Raw genomic sequence first — 24104 nt, forward strand, 5'->3', positions numbered from 1 at the left:
TTGATGTCATAGTGCTATGGGGGTCGACTACCAGCGACGTCGCTCCGACGCGCGGGGCATTATCTCCCCAGGTTTCGGAACATTTGCAAACCCACGAGATGTCGTCTGGCAGGAGATGGTTTGGAAAGGAAGTTAATGACGTCACACAAAGGCGGTCTATTGGTAGTTGTGGGCCATGGACGTCACAGGTTTGTCCCCCTGGGAGGGGTCAGGTGACGTGGGAGTTCCGCTTGCACCCAGGGGGGGAAGACCTGGCGCCAGTAGTCGTGAGATGGAAGCGAGCATCCACCTGACCTTGCCAGGAGTGTGAGTGGTGAACCCTGGAGTCTGGATCAGTATTCAGTAATGGCCCAGAGCTGGCCAGGGCAGGACGTGTCTATCGCGCGCTCTCCTCCATCCCACTCTACTCCACACACCAACGAGGCATCCTGACCATCCACCTCCGCTGATTAAGGTAAGTTCCTCCCGCTGTTTTATTTACGAACCATCAGCGCTTCATATAACGAAGCACTGATCAAAATGAACTATCCATAGTTCATTATTGTAAGATGTTTAAAGGTTGACAGATGTTAATCTTCTACTTTGAGGAGCTGTTCACTCGACACAGTTAAGCAAGTCCCAGCTGTGTCTGGGAACAAGTGACAGGATGAACAACCCAGCGGGTTTTCTTCCTATTGGGGAGTATTGTACATGCTGCTATGGCGGTGTGTACACTCACAGGATGAGTGGCGCCACCCAATAAACTCAGGGCAAAATTTAACACGCTACGACAATAGGGTATAATATTCAACCCATTACTTCGTAAACTAATGGTCTTACAGCTATTCATTATCTATTTTCCAACTATACTAGAGTGAAAGCACTCATGTGAAAGGTGCAATTTAACTCGAGGTATGCCGGGTGATCAGAAGGTGTTAAAAGCGAACTCTGTGGCTTCACTCTGAGGCTACGACCATGTAAGAAAGTTGAGTGAAAAGTTAAGAATGTGCGAGTATTCACTCGTTTTAATTTTGGTTCGAGGGGACAATTTAGTGGGTACTGTTATTCAACCCTGGAGTGAACACTTTTCAGACTCTAGAGTGAACACTATTCATCCCTACAATAAACGCTACCCAACCATACAGTGAACACTACCCAGCTCTCGAGTGAACACTACCTAACCCTCAAGTTATGGGTAGCTCAAGAGTGAACACTACCTGACCCTAGAGTGAACACTACCCGACCCTAAAGTAAACACTTCCCGACCCTCGAGTGAACACTCCCAACCCAAGAGTGAACACTACCCCAACCCCTAGAGTGAACACTACCCCACCCTTGGAGTGAACACTACCCAACCCTAGAGTGAACACTACCCCACCCTAGAGTGAACACTACCCCACCCTAGAGTGAACACTACCCCACCCTAGAGTGAACACTACCCCACTAGAGTGAACACTACCCCACCCTAGAGTGAACACTACCCGACCCTAAAGTGAACACTACCCGACCCTAAAGTGTATACGACCCAACCCTAGAGTGAACACTGTCTCAACCCCTAGAGTGAACACTACCCAACCCTAGAGTGAACACTACCCGACCCTAGAGTGAACACTACCCAACCCTAGAGTGAACACTACCCGACCCTAGAGTGAACACTACCCCAACCCCTAGAGTGAACACTCACCACCCTAGAGGAAACACTACCCCAACCCCCAGAGTGAACACTACCCCAACCTCTAGAGTGAACACTACCAAACCCCTAGAGTGAACACTACCAAACCCCTAGAGTGAACACTACCAAACCCTAGAGTGAACACTACCCAACCCTAGAGTGAACACGACCCAACCCTAGAGTGAACTCTCACCACCCTAGAGTGAACACTACTCGACCCTAGAGTGAACACTACCCCACGCTAGAGTGAACACTACCAACCCAAGAGTGAACACTACCCAACCCTAAAGTGAACTCTATACCCAACCCCTAGAGTGAACACTACCCAACCCTAGAGTGAACACTACCCAACCCTAGAGTGAACACTACTCAACCCTAGAGTGAACACTACCCAACCCTAAACTGAACACTACCCAACCCTAGAGTGAACACTACCCAACCCTAGAGTGAACACTACCCAACCCTAGAGTGAACACTACCCAACCCTAGAGTGAACACTACCCAACCCTAGAGTGAACACTACCCAACCCTAGAGTGAACACTACCCAACCCTAGAGTGAACACTACCCAACCCTAGAGTGAACACTACCCCACCCTAGAGTGAACACTACCCCACCCTAGAGTGAACACTACCCCACCCTAGAATGAACACTACCCAACCCTAGAGTGAACACTACCCCACCCTAGAATGAACACTTCCCCACCCTAGAATGAACACTACCCCACCCTAGAATGAACACTACCCAACCCTAGAGTGAACACTACCCCACCCTAGAGTGAACACTACCCAACCCTAGAGTGAACACTACCCCACCCTAGAGTGAACACTACCCCACCCTAGAATGAACACTACCCCACCCTAGAATGAACACTACCCCACCCTAGAGTGAACACTACCCAACCCTAGAGTGAACACTACCCAACCCTAGAATGAACACTCCCAACCCAAGAGTGAACACCAACCCAACCCTAGAGTGAACACTACCCAACCCTAGAGTGCACACACTCATGCACTGTGTAAAAGGTTACAGGGGCACATAATGGACTCAGGAACTGAACCTCTGTTCATTTAACCAATCAGGTTACAGCTTTGATTTAGTTACACTCCTGTAACCAACGTTACAGGACTTAGTCATGAGGTAAGCAAGTAAGAGACTTCAAGATCATGAGGTAAGCAAGGAAGAGACTTCAAGATCATGAGGTAAGCAAGTAAGAGACTTCAAGATCATGAGGTAAGCAAGCATGAGACTTCAAGATCATGAGGTAAGCAAGCAAGAGACTTCAAGATCATGAGATAAGCAAGTAAGAGACTTCAAGATCATGAGATAAGCAAGCAAGAGACTTCAAGGTCATGAGATAAACAAGCAAGAGACTTCAAGATCATGAGGTAAGCAAGCAAGAGACTTCAAGATCATGAGATAAAGTAAGAGACTTCAAGATCATGAGATAAGCAAGCAAGAGACTTCAAGATCATGAGATAAGCAAGCAAGAGACTTCAAGATCATGAGATAAGCAAGCAAGAGACTTCAAGATCATGAGATAAGCAAGCAAGAGACTTCAAGATGATGAGATAAAGTAAGAGACTTCAAGATGAGATAAGCAAGTGCCTGCAGGTAGTACAAGCAGACATGTGCATATTGCTACAAGAAACACCGTACTCTTCTAAGAAAGAGTTAGCTTGCCAAGCAGAGGAAGAGGGCGCGGACAAGCCGTTCAAAACACTCCCAAGACACTAGGAAATATAATAATAAACTTGTACAGGCGGCCATCCTTCAATATTTGGTTACTGTAACATCTGGTTCAACAATCTCTTTAACTTTATTCTGCATAATATACACACACTTGTATGTATATTAACATATACAGACTTGGTAGGTATTACGGTGTTAAAATACTCATGTTGTCAAACGCGCTGGTATACATAAGTGTATACCGGAGCAAATATTATATATTATATATATATATATATATATATATATATATATATATATATATATATATATATATATATATATATATATATATATATATATATATATATATAACTTTAGAACACTTTCCCACCAGGAGACTCGAACCCTAGCCAGCACAGAAGCCTTCCAGCTTCCATACCTGTTATGCCAGTTGCTGGAAGGCTTCTGTGCTGGCTAGGGTTCGAGTCTCCTGGTGGGAAAGTGTTCTAAAGTTATATATATATATATATATATATATATATATATATATATATATATTATATATATATATATATATATATATATATATATATATATATATATATATATATATATATATATATATATATATATATATATATAAATGCGTCAGACAATGTCAGACTAGGGAGGGAGAAAGGTTCAAGACAGAAAATTTCCTCAAGTACTTTCGTATTTATTAATACATCTTCAGAAGGATGGATTTACAGCTCAGTGGTGTGGATAAATAGGCAGGAATGAGGTGAGAAACAATGTCTTTAATGAGATAAGGGGATATTAATAAGGAATTATTTATATAAATGTGTATTAATGATCCCACTCAAATCGCTCTTTAACTGATCAATCAAAAATGGATCTAAATTATACAAACCACTGCTAATGTTCAAATTACATGATTTTGTTACACACAGAGATCATAATAACATGATGTATCAAATGAACATGATTTTGTAATCGTTATTAAAGCAGATTCAATAATATTTCTATTAAATATGTGTTTCTATTGAATATGTGGCTTTGGTAGATGGTCCCAACACGTAGTGGAAAGCCAGCAGACGACACTGGAGCCAGACGTGACGAGACTGTTACCCAAGTTTGACTGACACAGTTTAAGACTGTACGTGTCTTGAGTTATGTCGTGTTATACTAGACAGTCGTCTACGGGCAACGCAAAAGCTACTTTCAAACTGTCAAGGCTGACTTGAGTTTTAACAGGAATATGAGCGCGTATGACCGCTCCAAGCAGCAGCCTGGTGGACCAAACTCTCACAAGTCAGGGGAGTAGAAGAACTCACAGAACCCCATCAACCAGGTATCAACCAGGTATCAAGCATAATCCTTCTGTTCTGCAACAAGCTATACACAGGGTTAGGCAGTGATGTGGTGGAGGCAGACTCCATACACAGTCCCAAATGGAGATATAATAGAGTCCAATAGGCCTTAGAATCTATACACCAGTTGATTGACAGCTGAGAGGTGGGACCAAAGAGCCAAAGCTCAACCCCCGCAAGCACAACTAGGTGAGTACAGTCAAGATCCTTAATATCTCTCGCAAACCGCCTAAGTTTTATTAAAGGAATTACACAAAAAAAATAATTAAATTGAAATTTGCGTTTAAATGTACATAATTAAACCACAAAAAGACTCAAGAACGTTCAATCTATAAAAGTATTTTAAAAACTAAAAACATCACTTAAAATATATTGAAGAAATCAAAACATCTGAATTATATTGAATAAATCAACAGAACCTATTATATGGGAGAAAATAAGCACAACGCGTATATCTTTAAAACAAAAATTGAGGATGTTTGAGTACCTGTGTGTTCGAGGCTGGAGCCGGAGACTCGGAGCTAGAGCCTCGCCCAACTCTTGGGCAGACTAGAAATTGGTAGCTTGAGACTACTAATTTCCAATCTCGCTAAATTAGGAGAATGTTACAGTGATGATTTTGTGTAGTTAAGAGGGCTACAGTGATGATTTTGTGTAGTTAAGAGGGCTACAGTGATGATTTTGTGTAGTTAAGAGGGCTACAGTGATGATTTTGTGTAGTTAAGAGGGCTACAGTGATGATTTTGTGTAGTTAAGAGGGCTACAGTGATGATTTTGTGAAGTGTAGAGGGGCTACAGTGATGATTTTGTGTAGTTAAGAGGGCTACAGTGATGATTTTGTGTAGTTAAGAGGGCTACAGTGATGATTTTGTGTAGTTAAGAGGGCTACAGTGATGATTTTGTGTAGTGTAGAGGGGCTACAGTGATGATTTTGTGTAGTTAAGAGGGCTACATGATGATTTTGTGTAGTGAAGAGGGCGCTGAGTGAACGGCGCTTCGGATTCTTAGTCCTGAGGCTCTGGGTTCGATCCCCGGGGGATGCGGAAACAAATGGGCAGAAGTTCTTTCACCCTGATGTCCCTGTTCACCTAGCAGTAAATAGGTACCTGGGAGTTAGACAGCTGCTACGGGCTGCTTCATGGGGGTGTGTAACAAAAAGAAGGCCTGGTCGAGGACCGGGCCGCGAGGACGGCTGGGGCTAGAGACCCGGGAACCGCCGGGTCGCTCCCCTTCTAATGACAGACAAACACACTCCGGTCACTAAGAGAGCCAAAACTCCTGGAGGCGTGTACCCTCCCCCCCCCCCCTAACCACCCACTCAGCTTCACTAACAAGCACAAACTACGTCTCAAAAGATCTGGAAAGAGTCGTCGCTCGGCTGCGGGATAATTCGAGCTACACACACACACACACGCTAGATTGATTGACAGTTCTGATCCTGTTGATTGGCAGTTGAGGCTAGTTGACTGACAGTCGAGAGGCGGGACCAAAGAGCCAAAGCTCAACCCCCGCAAGCACAACCAGGCGAGTACAACTAGGTGAGAACTAGAGCCTTATATCCTTGACAATGAAGAACAAGAGTTACCTTGCTGTGGTTCCCAGCTTCACCCCCACCCAACCCCCCAACCCCCCGTGGTCAACCAGACTGTTATGGCCAGGCTACAAGCAGCCCTCCCCCCCACCCCCCACCCGCCACAAACTACACCCTACCTACCTCATCTAAAACAATCCAATACCGCCAAGTTTGTTTTCCAGTGATTCAGGAGTCGTTGACGGACAGGAATCCGCCGTCTCAGAATGTGTAAGCTAATTAGGTCGAACTATTTATGGGTTTGATGAGAAAATAGTTCCCAAGGTTTATTAGGTCGATATTTGTTTGTTCTGAAGACTTTTCTCGCGTGGCGGAGCCTCTTTGAGACGTCTGGGAGTAGAGTTACCCTCAGGGCTGAGATCCCTGTGACCCGATGGTCCCTGTGACCCGGTGGTCCCTGTGACCCGGTGGTCCCTGTGGCAGGGTGGTCCCTGTGGCAGGGTGGTCCCTGTGGCAGGGTGGTCCCGGTGGTCCCTGTGACCCGGTGGTCCCTGTGGCAGGGTGGTCCCTGTGGCAGGGTGGTCCCTGTGGCAAAGTGGTCCCTGTGGCAGGGTGGTCCCTGTGGCAGGGTGGTCCCTGTGGCAGGGTGGTCCCTGTGGCAGGGTGGTCCCGGTGGTCCCTGTGACCCGGTGGTCCCTGTGGCAGGGTGGTCCCTGTGACCCGATGGTCCTTGTGACCCGGTGGTCCCTGTGGCAGGGAGGTCCCTGTGGCAGGGTGGTCCCTGTGGCCCGGTGGTCCCTGTGACCCGGAGGTCCCTGTGGTAGGGTGGTCCTTGTGACCTAGTGGTCCCTGTGGCAGGGTGGTCCCTGTGACCTGGTGGTCCCTGTGGCAGGGTGGTCCCTGTGACCTGGTGGTCCCTGTGGCAGGGTGGTCCCTGTGGCAGGGTGGTCCCTGTGGCAGGGTGGACCCTGTGGCAAAGTGGTCCCTGTGGCAGGGTGGTCCCTGTGGCAGGGTGGTCCCTGTGGCAGGGTGGTCCCTGTGACCCGGTGGTCCCTGTGACCCGGTGGTCCCTGTGGCCCGGAGGTCCCTGTGGCAGGGTGGTACCTGTGGCAGGGTGGTCCCTGTTACAGGGTGGTCCCTGTAACCCGGTGGTCCCTGTGGCAGGATGGTCCCTGTGGCAGGGTGGTCCCTGTTACAGGGTGGTCCCTGTGGTAGGGTGGTCCTTGTGACCTGGTGGTCCCTGTGGCAGGGTGGTCCCTGTGACCTGGTGGTCCCTGTGGCAGGGTGGTCCCTGTGGCAGGGTGGTCCCTGTGGCAGGGTGGTCCCTGTGGCAGGGTGGTCCCTGTGGCAGGGTGGTCCCTGTTACAGGGTGGTCCCTGTGGTAGGGTGGTCCCTGTGACCTGGTGGTCCCTGTGGCAGGGTGGGCCCTGTGACCTGGTGGTCCCTGTGGCAGGGTGGTCCCTGTGGCAGGGTGGACCCTGTGGCAGGGTGGTCCCTGTGGCAAGGTGGTCCCTGTGGCAGGGTGGTCCCTGTGACCTGGTGGTCCCTGTTACAGGGTGGTCCCTGTGGCATGGTGGTCCCTGTGGCAGGGTGGTCCCTGTGGCAGGGTGGTCCCTGTGGCAGGGTGGTCCCTGTTACAGGGTGGTTCCTGTGGCAGGGTGGTCCCTGTGGGAGGGTGGTTCCTGTGGCAGGGTGGTCCCTGTGGCAGGGTGGTCCCTGTGGCAGGGTGGTCCCTGTGGCAGGGTGGTTCCTGTGGCAGGGTGGTTCCTGTGGCAGGGTGGTCCCTGTGGCAAAGTGGTCCCTGTGGCAGGGTGGTCCCTGTGGCAGGGTGGTCCCTGTGGCAGGGTGGTCCCTGTGGCAGGGTGGTCCCTGTTACAGGGTGGTTCCTGTGGCAGGGTGGTCCCTGTTACAGGGTGGTTCCTGTGGCAGGGTGGTCCCTGTGGCAGGGTGGTCCCTGTGGCAGGGTGGTCCCTGTGGCAGGGTGGTCCCTGTGGCAGGGTGGTCCCTGTTACAGGGTGGTTCCTGTGGCAGGGTGGTCCCTGTGGGAGGGTGGTTCCTGTGGCAGGGTAGTCCCTGTGGCAGGGTGGTCCCTGTGGCAGGGTGGTCCCTGTGGCAGGGTGGTCCCTGTGGCAGGGTGGTTCCTGTGGCAGGGTGGTTCCTGTGGCAGGGTGGTCCCTGTGGCAAAGTGGTCCCTGTGGCAGGGTGGTCCCTGTGGCCCGGAGGTCCCGGTGGTCCCTGTGACCTGGTGGTCCCTGTGGCAAGGTGGTCCCTGTGACTTGGTGGTCCCTGTGGCAGGGTGGTCCCTGTGGCAAGGTGGTCCCTGTGGCAGCGTGGTCCTTGTGGCAGGGTGGTCCCTGTGGCAGGGTGGTCCCTGTGACCTGGTGGTCCCTGTGGCAGGGTGGTCCCTGTGACTTGGTGGTCCCTGTGGCAGGGTGGTCCCTGTGACTTGGTGGTCCCTGTGGCAGGGTGGTCCCTGTGACCTGGTGGTCCCTGTGGCAGGGTGGTCCCTGTGACTTGGTGGTCCCTGTGGCAGGGTGGTCCCTATGGCAGAGTGGTCCCTGTGGCCCGGTGGTCCCTGTGACCTGGTGGTCCCTGTGACCTGGTGGTCCCTGTGGCAAGGTGGTTTCTGTGGCAGGGTGGCCCCTGTGACCTGGTGGTCCCTGTGGCAGGGTGGTCCCAGTGGCAAGGTGGTCCCTGTGACCTGGTGGTCCCTGTGGCAGGGGGGTCCCTGTGGCAGGGTGGTCCCTGTGGCCCGGTGGTCCCTGTGACCCGGTGATCCCTGTGGCAGGGTGGTCCCTGTGACCCGGTGGTCCCTGTGGCAGGGTGGTCCCTGTGACCCGGTGGTCCCTGTGGCAGGGTGGTCCTTGTGGCAGGGTGGTCCCTGTGGCAGGGTGGTCCCTGTGACCCGGTGGTCCCTGTGACAGCAACGGTCGACCCCTCCCTACCCGGGACTCGAAGCGAGTCGACATTGTTGACGAGGTGGGGCGAGTGCGCTAGCCACTGCGCCACGAGAACCAATTGTATCGTCTTTCTCTTATCGGAACCTCTATTCCTACCATTCTTATTGTCTTGTAATCTTCTAACACTAATTCCTAGATCATCTATCTACTTGTCCTCACCTATTTCTTGTTTCCTTGTCAATTAAGTGGAATTGGAAGCATTTCTTCCATTTGAAGTGCTTATAATTCCACTGTTTCTTATGAAATCGTCTTATTCCCAAGACGCACAGGTCGCATAAGAAAAAGCAAATACAGCATCGATCAGGAAACCGGTTCAGTGGCTTATGAGAACGTTCAAAATTTGTAATTTTAATATATTTTTTGGGGCCCTGAAGGGCGAGTTTATTGGGCAGCATCACTCATCCTGTGAGTGATGCTACAGCCATGGCAACAGGTACACCACAGCCATATAGGAAGAACCCCAAGAACCTTGTGATCCGGATTGAAGAACAACTCAAGGGGGAGGGGGAGCTTTGGATTGTTCATCTCGTCACTTGTACTCACAGACCTTTACAGCACAAGTGACAAAGACTCACAAACACAGACCCCACAGACACAAACCTTTTATATTCAGTGATTCCACCACAACGTTCCAGCTGTTCATATCACTTGTTCTATACCGGGGAACACTCTTACTTATTCTTTGTTGAACACTCTTTGCCTGGAGAGGTGTTCAGCACTCTCACTTCCTCCTTCAGGGCAGGAGTGATGTCCGACACAGAGGGAACACAGAGAACATGCACCACACACACATGGACATGGGTAAAGAAGGACCTAAGTTGTAGGCACCGTCTCACAGCTCTCAAAATGTACTCTCTAGAAAGGAGACGAGAGAAGCATCATATAATATATTGTACAACAACTACTGACCCGGGCCTGGGTCAGTAGAAGATCTCTCGGAGTCATCACTTGCTTTCAATTCAACGTGAACACTGCCATCATTCGGGACAATAAGATATTAGGAGAGAAATATTGAGCGAGGAGGATGGAAGACAATGGTGAAGTGGGTGCTGTAGTTGACTTGGAACCCGAGACCTGAGGGACAACCAGGCCACTTTCCGGGGGACCCGACAGGAGCTGGTACTGACGACAGGGACTGGTAGTGGTGGTTGGGGCCAGGGACTGGTAGTAGTGGTGGTGGGGCCAGGGACTGGTAGTAGTAGTGGTGGTGGGGCCAGGGTCTAGTAGTGGTGGTGGGGGTGCCAAGGCGCCGGTCGCCACCTACGCCGTCGGGAAAGGTGAGAAAACCTACACATTGCAGTCTTCTGGTGGGCGCAGATCCCTCTGGCTGGAAGAGGCGAGCTTGCGAGCTAAATTATACGTTCGCGTGCATTATGAGGTCGTATTTATTACACGTGGCACCAAACTGAGGGAGGGGGTCGTGAGGGGGGCGTCTCCTAGTCCCAAACTGAGGGAGAGGGTCGTGAAGGGCGGCTCCTCCTCCACCCACATGCATCTGATCCCCAGTGATCTCACTCCCGGGGCCCCTGGCTTTAGTCACCGCTCCCAACATTTGGGAAATATGACTGTCTTTGGCGTATCTCGCAGCGTAGATCCACCGACGGTGACTCCAGACTTAAGATACCCGCTTGACGTGCCTCAGCGAGGCAACATCAACGCCAGTTGAAGAGTCATCAACTCCTTCCGTCAACCGGTCCACCACCGAGAGGCCCTCAATACTATAGATGAACACGGGAGAAACATTATATCCTGCCTCACCATGTATGTATATAGCGTAAGCTTCACAAAACACCAGAAAAACACTGCGTGGGTGAGACGCAAGATGCTCGCGTGACGTTAATTCAACGTCATTTGATGTCAAATCCACGTTAGCGATGTCAGATCAATTTCCGCTGAAGTTTTCAGTGGCTACATAGAAAGTGACTGTGGCGGTGTTCATGGTCCTCGGGTTCAGCTTCTACTGTGAACATTGTGACAGATGTGTGACAGATGTGCACACCCTTCACATATCTGTGACACATGTAGTAGCAAATTACTCTCTGATCACTTCTACTATTATCCCTCGAAACATTCTATCCTTTCTATAGAAGAATATTCTATCATTTATATAGAAGGATATTCTATCCTTTATATATATTTTGTTTGCTTCAGTGGTGTATCTATGAGAAATGATTGAGGCCTTACAAGATGGTTTAGAGTTAAGAGTTAGGTAGTTTAGAGTTAAGAGTTAGGTAGTTTAGAGTTAAGAGTTAGGTAGTTTAGAGTTAAGAGTTAGGTAGTTTAGAGTTAAGAGTTAGGTAGTTTAGAGTTAAGAGTTAGGTAGTTTAGAGTTAAGAGTTAGGTAGTTTAGAGTTAGTGTTACATGCTTCAGAGTAGAATTAGAGTTAGATGCTTTAGAGTAGAGTTGATGTTGAACACTGGCGTTGTTTCAACGGCTTGGGTACGAAATGAGAGACAGAACAAGGAAATGAATGATAGGCAGAGAGAGAGAGAGATTCCGTGATAATTATATCCTGAAAGGATATAGATATAGATAGGAAAGGATATCTTCCCTCTTCGGAAAATGTTATCAAGCTTATCATAGCATCGCACAAACAAGATAACATCAGCAGCGTCTTCAATGTCGTTAAACCTAAGAAACATTGGAAAGCTATTGTATATCACTAACGTGAGACCAGTGTTATAGTATGCAGCACCAGCACACACTCCCACAACTCAAACCACAAAAAGAACCTTGAAAAATGTCCAAAGTTGTGCCGTAAATCTTGAAGATAAGGAGAGACAGAGACTCAAGACATGCAAATGCATAAACAAAGACATTAACAAGGTAAACAAAGACATAAACAACGTGAACAAAAACATAAACAACGTGAACAAGGACACAACGTTAAAAAGATATAAGCAATGAGAACAAAGATAAACAACATGAACAAAGACATAAACAACGATCTGAAACCTTGTCTTGCAAACATGATGACGAGTCTTAAGGATAAGAAAAGGGTTCCTTAATTATCATGAATGAAACGGTTCATTCATAGATCATGCCACTACAGTTGTGAGCGTAGCGGCAGCAGCGGTTCATTCATAGATCATGCCACTACAGCTGTGAGCGTAGCGGCAGCAGCGGGTCATTCATAGATCATGCCACTACAGCTGTGAGCGTAAACACACACACACACACACACACACACACACACACACACACACACACACACACACACACACACACACACACACACACACACCAAAGGCGGGACCAAAGAGCCAGAGCTCAACCCCCGCAAACACAACTCAGTGGACAGCGCTCTGGGGTTGTAGTCCTAAGGGTCCGGGTTCGATCCCCGACAGAGGCAGAAACAAATGGATAGTTTCTTTCACCCAAATGCCTCTTTTCACCTAGTATTGAATAGATACCTGGGAGTTAGACAGCTGCTATGGGCAGCTTCCTGGGAATGTGTGTGTGTGCGTATGTTAGAGAAATATATGTAGTAGACATAATAGAGGAAACATAAATTAGAAAGGCGGGGTCCAAGAGCTATTAACTCGATTCTGCAAATACAAATAGTAAATACAAACGAAGATATCAGCCTTACTTACCAATGACCTTGGAAATGATATAATTTTGCTCACAATGGGAATTTATTTGATAACGTCACCCATCCTGTGAGTGATCATACCCTCCCATGTATACCCCATAACCCCCCCCCCATGTACAACTCTGGATGAGTTGTTCATCCAGAGTATGAACATGCTGTCATAGCAGCAGGTACAACACTCCCGACCACTTGGGCTGGACGGTAGAGCGACGGTCTCGCTCCATGCAGGTAGGCGTTCAGTCCCCGACAGTCCAAGCTGTTGGGCACCATTCCTTCCCCCCGTCCCGTCCCAAATCCTTATCATGACCCCTTCCAAGTGCTATATAGTCGTAATGGCTTGGCGCTTTCTCCTGATATTCACTCACTCCCTCCCACCCCATATATAACCAATTCTTTGTCACTTGTTTTCTTTACAATACATGAGGATCGTAGAATTTGTTCAGTTTCACCCTGAGACATCTGTCCTGTAGTCCGGTACCTCTCCTTCACCACCAACCTGTCCTCTAACAAAGAACGTCGCATTTCGCCCGTATGCGTTACATATGACCAAAAAAATGGTCGTACTAGAAAACGGAAGCGGCTGGCGAAAGTGACGTACCGTCCCGTTTTCTGTTTTGGGTCCTCTGGCAAGTTAACCGAGGACACCTTACATGGACCGTTTTCTTGACGTTGGGGAAACCTCCAGAGGAGGAGCTGGTCTACCAAGCACTTGATAATGTTGATAACCGTCCACCTCTTCAGCCAGAGGTGGTATGGCTCCGTGTAGACGTTCCCAAGACTCCTTACCGCCACTTTCACTAAGATATACACAGGAAGTTAAACTCCAGGACACTATTGCTTTCAAGAGAGGCTCTTTGTCCATGGGAGGTTCTTGCTCACGCAAACATTGCATGGTCCCATGACCAGCCTGTGAGGGGAAGGGGGGGGGGGTAAGGCACCCTATACCCATCCTGTGAGGGGGTAGTGGAAAGGGTTACAGAGGCACATATTGGGCTCAGTAACTGACCCACAAAATTTATTTAGCTAATGAACAAATCCACCAGGGCCGTGACGAGGATTCGAACCTGCGTCCAGGAGCATCCCAGACACTGCCTTAATCGACTGAGCTGAGATCGTCACGCCCTTGTGCATTTGTTCATTTGATGCATCACGTTAGTGTGATCTCTATGTGTTATTTGGCTAAAAAACTTACATAGTATACATATCAACATTACATTTATCAAGGGCCTTATGGTTAACTACTAACTTTCCCCAGAATGCCACCCACAATAGTTGCCTAACTCCTGGGTAATCTAACTCCTAGGTTAACAGAACTATCAGGTAAAAAAAAATGTGCCCGATCGTTTCGCCTTTCCCCTCGATTGTGAGTGGAGAACGCAGACCACTGTGCTTAGTAGCAGATGTTACCAAATCTCTGTTTCTTAAAAGACATTTGGTAGCTTTTTGGGCGCCTGGCAGCTGAGTGGACAGCGCTTTGGATTCATAGTCCTGAGAGTCCGGGTTCGATCCCCGGTGGAGTAGGAAACAAATGGGCAGAGTTTCTTTCACCCTGATGCTCCTGTTACCTAGCAGTACATAGGTACCTGGGAGTTAGACAGCTGCTACGGGCTGCTTCCTGGGGGTTTGTAACAAAAAGGAGGCCTGGTCGAGGACCGGGCCGCGGAGACGCTAAGCCCCTAAATCATCTCAAGATAACCTCAAGATATTTAGATCAACATAAACAATAATGATATACGAAAATTTGTGTTTACTAACACAAGCAAAATCATCTCCAGGTTCAAAACTTGAGTCCACTTTCAACAAGCTGAAGAAATCGCTTCTCCTGTTTGTTTCCTGGTGAGGGCCCGGGTGTCCTGTGACAGGCAACACTGCCTGGTGAGGGCCCGGGTGTCCTGTGACAGGCAACACTGCCTAGTGAGGGCCCGGGTGTCCTGTGACAGGCAACACTGCCTGGTGAGGGCCCGGGTGTCCTGTGACAGGCAACACTGCCTGGTGAGGGCCCGGGTGTCCTGTGACAGGCAACACTGCCTAGTGAGGGCCCGGGTGTCCTGTGACAGGCAACACTGCCTGGTGAGGGCCCGGGTGTCCTGTGACAGGCAACACCACCTTCAGGGAACCTCACAAAGTGGACCAACCCAAACAATAACACAAGCGAGTCGCCAATGAGTTTATTTACCCTTTGCTTGAGACATGTAAACACTAGACCAGTCCGGGTTACCAGCAGATACACGATACACTTGGACATAACACGAGTTAAAACAAATATATATATAGATAAGTTCCGGCAGGATGTGCTAAAGTAGCCGGGGTTGTAATGGATATCCTGACCTGTGGGACCCCCAGGGAACAGCTATCTCCAACAAGCAGTCACAAACCTGGCCCCAGTCCTAGGGCTTGGATCTCCCAGAAAGATAATAATTTCATTAATGTGTGTTAAACAGCCACCAGAGGTCACTTACAATCGTCTAATCACTCCCTCTTTGGCGCTATCTACATCCCAGCGGGCCAAACAGGTTCGGGTAACATTGAATCAACGTTGAAAAACGTTAATTTAATGTTATATCAACATATCTTCCTAGATTTAGAAGGGGTTATATGATACATCAACATCTTCCCAAATTGATAAAAGTTTGCCATTTTTAGATATTCTTTTTAGATTCATTGGGAAGATTTTTCATTAAAGTTTAGTGTTTATAGAAAGCCTACGAATAATTTATCTTATGTTAATTATCACACAGGGCATCAGGGCATAGGGCATAGATACAATGTGAAACACTCAATTTTTTCCTCTGTGTATCTTAGAGCTCTTCGGGTTGCTAGTCCAGAATTCTTAGATGAAGAGTTTAAGAATATTGATTCTATTGGTCTCACGCTTTGTTATCCACTGAGTTTTTTGGAAGCTTGCCGTTGTAAAGCACGTCGTACATATTATAATAATATATGCAGTGAGAGAATTCGCCCAAAGAATGAGTTATGTTTATCATATTTTTCTTTGTTGAAAATATGGTCAAGGCCATGAAACGTTTTAATATACATATTTTGTTTAATTACGAAAATGCTGTTGGAAAACTATTAGATAGAAACAGTCCTCGTAGTGATAATTGTGTCATTTATAAAATACCATGTAAAGACTGTAATAGGTTCTATGTTGGGCAAACATCCAAAGATTTGAAATGTAGAATATCGCAACATAAATACTCTGTATGACATGGTCAATTGTCTAATGCTTTGCTGGTTCATTTATCAGAAAATTCTCACCAAATTGATTGGGAGATGACTTTTCCAATAACGAATTGTAAAATTCACTCTCAATAGGAACATTACTGAATCTGCTTTAATACAGATTACAAAAGCATGTAAATTTTAATATTAGCAATGGTTATAATTTATATTAGCAATGGTTATAATTTAGATCCATTTTTGATTGATCAGTTAAAGGGCGATTTGAGTGAGATCATTGATATACATTTATCTCACTAATACCTCATTATTATCCCATTATCTCATTAAAGACATTGTACCTCACGTCACCTCTTTCCTGCCCATATATCATCACCCCACTGAACTGTAAGTGTTTTACGGGCTATTCATGCCCGTGCCACCTCTTGAGTGGCTTAGTCTTCATCAATCAATCAACTGCAAATGCATCCTTCTGAAGATGTATTATTAAATACGAAAGTACTTAAGGAAATTCCTGTTTTAATCCTTCCTTCGTGGCCTGACATTGGAGTATGTCCTCCACCACCGCCCACGGGATAGGTATGTCCTTCACCACCCACGGGATAGGTATGTCCTCCACCACCCACGGGATAGGTATGTCCACCACCACCCACGGGATAGGTATGGGGAGTACAATAAACGACTAAACTAGCTAAACGAAACCCAAAGGCTATAATCCTGTATAACACAGTGGCAGTATGTTATCAACCCACCAGACTACAGAAACTCTAGCTTAACAGAACGGGAATTAAAATTCACATCAAGGATAGAATAAATAAAGCCAAAACCTCTTTAGGTAAAGCAAGAAGATTCCGTCACCTTGGCACCAAAACACAACAACGCCTAGGTTATACAAAGCTCTTGTGACAACAGTGTAAAGACAAGGAACTAAGAAGACCCGCAAGATACCGCCCGCCTTAAGACCAAACAAGCCAAGAGCCGCCATGAATCGCGCAGCGGAATCGCACGCACTGAAGCCTTTACAACACCAGGGTGTGTGGGGGGGGGGGGGGGACGATAGAAATGTTACATGAGGCCATGTTTTACATGGGTTAAACCAAGATGGGTCACCCCACTCCAATAGGCGGTAGCCCAAGTGTTTAGATCTAATGAAAGAGTCACTCCACTCCCACAGCTGGTACTCCAGCTGTGGGAGTGGGGAGTACTCCCTTTGACTTAACTAAAGAGTCACCCCACTCCCACACACTTACAAGATGAAGTGCAGGTACACTAATCAGTTGAGACCTCCCATACACTATTAGACTTAATATACATACACGATTGCTTAAAATAATTGTTCTAAAATACTAACCAGAAATGCAGCTCCGGAAAGAATAAGACCCAATCGTGTCCTGAAACATCACAATAAACATGTAACAAAACATCACAAACATTTACATATGTAACTCGCTGCCCATCTCCTTCCAACGTTATTCGTATATATATATATGTCGTACCTAGTAGCCAGAACTCACTTCTCAGCCTACTATGCAATGCCCGACTTGCCTAATAAGCCAAGTTTTCATGAATTAATTGTTTTTCGACTACCTAACCTAACCTAACTTTTTCGGCTACCTAACCTAACCTATAAAGATAGGTTAGGTAGGGTTGGTTAGGTTAGGTTAGGTTAGGTTAGGTTAGGTTAGGTTAGGTAGGGTTGGTTAGGTTCGATCATATATCTACGTTAATTTTAACTCCAATAAAAAAAAATTGACCTTATACGTAATGAAATGGGTAGCTTTATCATTTCATAACAAAAAAAATAGAGAAAATATATTAATTCAAGAAAATTTGGCTTATTACGCAAATCGGGCCTTGCATAGTTGTCCGAGTACGACGTTCTGGCTACTAGGTACAACATTATATATATATATATATATATATATATATATATATATATATATATATATATATATATATATATATATATATATATATATATATATATATATATATGTCATACCTAGTAGCCAGAACTCACTTCTCAGCCTACTATGCAAGGCCCAATTTGCCTAATAAGCCAAGTTTTCATGAATTAATTGTTTTTCGACTACCTAACCTACCTAACCTAACCTAACTTTTTCGGCTACCTAACCTAACCTAACCTATAAAGATAGGTTAGGTTAGGTTAGGTAGGGTTGGTTAGGTTTGGTCATATATCTACGTTAATTTAAACTCCAATAAAAAAAATTGACCTCATACATAATGAAATGGGTAGATTTATCATTTCATAAGAAAAAAATTAGAGAAAATATATTAATTCAGGAAAACTTGGCTTATTAGGCAAATCGGGCCTTGCATAGTAGGCTGAGAAGTGCGTTCTGGCTACTAGGTACGACATATATATATATATATATATATATATATATATATATATATGTGTGTGTGTGTGTGTGACCCCCTTCATACGTCCTGTCGAACATGTAAACATGAGGTATAATAAACAAGAGCAGCGTGGAGGTAGCAGGAAAGGTGTTCTAATTGTGCGTGTGGGTCAAGCGTGTGGGTCAAGCGTGTGGGTCAAGCGTGTGGGTCAAGCGTGTGGGTCAAGCGTGTGGGTCAAGCGTGTGGGTCAAGCGTGTGGGTTCCACTGTGGTGAGAGTGACGATAAACACGAGTCGCCGCCTCAAGAGGGAGCATTACCCGCCCCATCTCGCCCCGGCCTCATGAAACCTATTAACACCTGATTTGGCGGGCGCCGGCAGTCTGTACACTGCATGTACACTGTACACACCCAGTACAGGGCATTTGGGGCAGAGAGGGGGACGGTTTTGTGGGGGGGGGGGTCTTGAACTGTGCTCTGTACAATGGTGGTGGTTCTGGGCCTGACAGAGGCTTAGATTTATGGAGGCGATGGGTCGCAATAACGTGGCTAAAGTATGTTGACTAAACCACACACTAGAAGGTGAAGGGACGACGACGTTTCGGTCCGTCCTGGACCATTCTCAAGTCGATTGTCTTGAAAACGTCGGCGCGAAACGTCGTCGTCCCTTCACCTTCTGGTGTGTGGTCTAGTCAACTTAGATTTATCTTATAGATTGTATTACGTGCAGAAGTCTGTCCATTATTTACTGTAGGCTTGGATTTTCGAACGATTCTGGTGATGGTACGGATTCATATTTGGTCAGAGTACGGATCCGGGAGCCGTATAGTCCTGATGATGTCCTGATATATATATATATACCGGGATAACATGCGGATATCGGGGGCGACGTGCAAGCCGAGATCTGGGTGAGGGATGCACTCCCCTGCCACTAACAAGGTGGTGAATCACAACCACAACTGACCACCTTGGGGCTCCTCGTTTACCGCCTCCTTCAACACCTCGGAAATGAGAGCTGTCGGCAGCGATGAGTGGGCGCGCAGCCCGCCCTCTCCCAGCGGGGCGTGCGGACGTGCACACGCACCCGCGAACAACGCTCCCATTTACGCCTGCACTCCATCATCCATCAAGACCATCTTGATATATTTCAGCCTTATCAGTGAAGATTAAGGCGACTTAAGATATTTAATTCGCCGCACAAGCAACATTTTGAAGGAAGACCGCGCCTGAGACCTCTCCGATACCGCTCATGGAATGTTGTTGTTGTTATAGATTCAGCTACTCGGAACAAGCTCCAAGTAGCACGGGCTATGGTGAGCCCGTAACTTACCTGGCACAGGAGCGGGGCAAGTAGCACGGGCTATGGTGAGCCCGTAACTTACCTGGCACAGGAGCGGCGCAAGTAGCACGGTCTATGGTGAGCCCGTAACTTACCTGGCACAGGAGCGGTGCGTCAGCTCATGAAAGGGGTACGCGGTGCGTAGTAAATACAATCACATAATTGCAATTGCAAAATACAATCACAATTGCACACACATGCAATGAAAGTGAAGACGTTTCGGTCCATCTTGGACGTTTATCAAGTCTTGACATAGGATATCTTGAGATGATTTTGGGGCTTAGCGTCCCCGCGGCCCGGTTCTCGACCAGGCCTCCTTTTTTATTACACACCCCCAGGAAGCACCCCGTAACAGCTGTCTAACTCCCAGGTACCTATTTACTGCTAGGTAACAGGAGCATCAGGGTGAAAGAAACATTTTGCCCATTTCATTTGTCTCCGCCTCCACCGAGGCTCGAATCCGGAACCTCAGGACTACGAATCCGAAGCGCTGTCCACTCAGCTGTCAGGCGCCATATTTGGGAGATATGGGAGACCATATTTTATGTCTTTATGGTCGGTATGAATACATGGCGAGAAACAATGGGCAGAGTTTCTTTCACCCTGCTGCTCCTGTTCACCTACCGAGTATAGTGGCCGCAGGGCCGGCGTGGCCCGGGGCTCCTCTACCCACGCTCGTGTGTCCTCTCTTCTCCACTTGCTTAACTTAAGTTAGGTTCATTGACTATGATTAGGTATCATTAATTACGTCTGATTAGGATACGTTTAATTCTGTCTTCAAGAAATTATGCCTTTCGGAGACGTCACTAGATAACCCACAGGAGACGTCACTAGGTAACCCACAGGAGGCGTCACTAGGCAACCCACAGGAGACGTCACTAGGTAACCCACAGGAGACGTCACTAGGTAACCCACAGGAGACGTCACTAGGTAATTCACAGGAGACGTCACTAGGTAACCCACAGGGGACGTCACTAGGTAACCCACAGGAGACGTCACTAGGTAACCCACAGGAGACGTCACTAGGTAACCCCATAGGCCGTGTCACTAGCAACGTAACCACACAATGTATAAAGAAACGTTGACGTTCCGACGCATTTGTCGTGGCGCGTCGCCTCGACACCCTCAGACGCAGCCGTACAACTGCTCGACCCACGTGTCGACGAGGGCCCAGGAAGCCGTCCGCGTTCAACCCTCGGCCGAGCTCTCAAACATAAACCAAGTTCCTGTTATGTTTGCGTGTGCCTGAGGCGGGCGGGCCGAGCGGGCGGGCCGGGCCCCATACATGCCTAATGAACACCCATTAAGAATGACTAATGAGGCCACATTCATGAATATATTCATGAATGAGCGTGATGGGTACCAGTGTTCAAGCAGACACGATCAGCAGCCATACTTGGGAGATGGATCCATGTGCTGTAGATGTGTACGCATGTGGGATTCAATGCGCACAAGTTAGTCGTTCGTGATTCGCTACGCATGCGTGATTCAATGCGCACAAGCAAGTTATTCATGAGTCACTACACATATATCGATCTCCGGCGATGGTGGAAACAAAAAGGGCAGGGTTTCTTGCACCCTGATGCGCCTGTTCACCTAGCAGCAAATAGGTACCTGGGAGTTAGACAGCTGCTACGGACTGCTTCCTGTGTGTGTGTGTGTACTCACCTATTTGTGCTTGCAAGGGTTGAGCTCTGGCTCTTTGGCCCCGCCTCTCAACCATCAATCAACTGGTGTATAGATTCCTGAGCCTACGGGGCTCTATCATATCTACATTTGAAACTGTGTATGGAGTCAGCCTCCACCACGTCACTGCCTAATGCAAAGCCCATTATGTGCCTCTGTAACCCTTTCCACTACCGCCCACAAGATGGGTATGGGGTGCATAATAAATGAAATAAACTAAAAACTAATGCATTCCATCCGTTAACTACTCTAGACGCTGAAAAAGTTCTTTCTAACGTCCCTGTGGCTCATTTGGGTATTCAGTTTTCACATGTGTCCCCTTGTTCGCGTACCAAATGACACAAACACAACACCGTACTAACGCAAATACACATGAAATACATATTTCAAATCACATATTAATACATAAATACACATTTCATATGTGTTTATTGCCATAAACACACACAGTCGATGTGTGTGTGTATATGTATGTATGGGTATAAAGTATATATGGAAGCTGCTCAGAATTACATTTCACCTTTGTAAATGCACATTAATGACACTGTAAAAGACACATCGAACACTTTGTGTAGGGCAGACGTAACTCTACGTATCTATGTATTTGTGTCTGTAGGTTAGATTAGCATTTTAAAAGCACTACAATCATCTTCTGTGGTTGATTGTTCAATAAACGCCTGAACTATATGTTTAACACATCTCTCACCCTGTCCATGGAGGACAGAAGAAAAAATATATATACTGGTTAGCATTGTAAATGTCTGGCCACGTCTGTGGTAGAAAATAATTAAAAAAAAACTTGATATATAAATATGATTGAGTCCCACTCCGTCACGAACCTATTAGTTGGAGAGGAGGAGGAGGAGGGGGAGGACATATATAAGCGAGTACATACATACATACATTGCCCAACCGTGTCTGCGCACAAGAGACTATACCCGCCTTGATCTAGCACCCTAAGAACCATAACTTAAGAGGGCATAAAAAAAAGCGCAAACTGCGTGCTCTGTGGGCTACCGGCATGCCCAGCCAGACCCGCCGCCGCCATACCCAGACAGGGGGGGCATATGCCCGCCCCCCGGGGGCCCCCACTTGAAACAGATATACAGACTTATTATATAAACAAAAATACTGGCGAGTTTTTCTGTCATTTTTTGTTTGTTAAAGAGGGATTTAAACCCAGGGGAATACTGCATGAATGGTTAGATGCCACACGCCGCTGCTGGAGTACTGGACCCAGGAGACCACTGCTGGAGTACTCGACCTGGGAGACCACTGCTGGAGTGCTCGACCTAGGAGAGCACTGTTGGAGTACTCGACCTGGGAGACCACTGCTGGAGTACTGGACCCAGGAGACCACTGCTGGAGTACTCGACCTGGGAGACCACTGCTGGAGTACTCGACCCAGGAGACCACTGCTGGAGTACTCGACCCGGGAGACCACTGCTGGAGTACTCGACCCAGGAGACCACTGCTGGAGTACTCGACCCAGGAGACCACTGCTGGAGTACTGGACCCAGGAGACCACTGCTGGAGTACTGGACCCGGGAGACCACTGCTTGAGTACTGGACCCGGGAGACCACTGCTGGAGTGCTCGACCTAGGAGAGCACTGTTGGAGTACTCGACCTGGGAGACCACTGCTGGAGTACTCGACCCGGGAGACCACTGCTGGAGTACTCGACCCAGGAGACCACTGCTGGAGTACTCGACCCAGGAGACCACTGCTGGAGTACTCGACCCGGGAGACCACTGCTGGAGTACTCGACCCAGGAGACCACTGCTGGAGTACTGGACCCGGGAGACCACTGCTGGAGTACTGGACCCGGGAGACCACTGCTGGAGTACTGGACCTGGGAGTATCTTTATATACCTCATTGCTGACGCTGCTATTAACTAAGTTATCACAAGTCGAGCCTGGCCTCAGGCCAGGCTCGGGTGGAGTCGAAGAACTCTCGAGACCTCTCCAGGTAAGATCCAGGTACGGCAGGAATTATCCTGGGTGGGGGGAATACTTAAAACTATTTCGATACGGCAGAAATAACCCTTGTAGACGAACATAGGCTTCAACCCATGATGAGGAAGGCAAGGAGGAACTAAAGTGGGAAGCCTGTGAGGGATGAACAAATCCACAAGGGCCGTGATGAGGGTTCGAACCTACGCTCGGGATGAGGGATCAGTTAGACGGCCATTGGAAGACCCTATCACCAGGGGGCCAGATTCACAAAGCAGTAACGCAAGCACTTACGAACCTGTCCATCTTTTCTCAATCTTTGTCGGCTTTGTTTACAATTATTAAGCAGTTAATGAGCTCTGAAGCACCAGGAGGCTGTTTATAACAATAACAACAGTTGATTGGCAAGTTTTCATGCTTGTAAACTGTTTAATAAATGTAAACAAAGCCGTCAAAGTTTGAGGAAAGATGTACACGTTCGTAAGTGCTTGCGTAAGTGCTTCGTGAATCTGGATCCAGAGCTGCCCGTGTCACTAATCCGGAAACAGGAAGAGGGGATTGGCTCTTAATGGATTTGGGTGGGTAATTACCAGGATAGTCGGGGCTAATCCCGCTGTTTACCTTTATCTAGAGCTATCGTAGTTCTTGGGGCAACGGGAGACATCTCCCGTCACGCAGGGTGCAGTCGCACCTCCACAGGTCTCCAGTATCAGCTCTTGATACTGGTAATGGCTCAAAAGGGCCACCACTTACGGGCTATTCATGCCCGTGCCACCTTTTGGGTGGCTTAATCTTCATCAATT

General features: G+C 47.6%; 1 protein-coding gene across 1 annotated transcript in view; it reads left to right on the forward strand.

Moving 5' to 3' along the window:
- The first annotated feature begins 300 nt into the window (after positions 1–300).
- Positions 301–24104, forward strand: part of LOC123768724 (adipolin) — a 50457-nt gene continuing 26653 nt past the window's right edge. Inside the window, exon 1 of the mRNA XM_045759433.2 lies at positions 301–454. The gene's annotated coding sequence lies outside the window, so the exon portion shown is untranslated. The remainder of the gene's footprint in view (positions 455–24104) is intronic.

The sequence above is a fragment of the Procambarus clarkii genome, chromosome 86 (genome assembly GCF_040958095.1).
Source record: "Procambarus clarkii isolate CNS0578487 chromosome 86, FALCON_Pclarkii_2.0, whole genome shotgun sequence".
Lineage (NCBI taxonomy): Eukaryota > Metazoa > Arthropoda > Malacostraca > Decapoda > Cambaridae > Procambarus > Procambarus clarkii.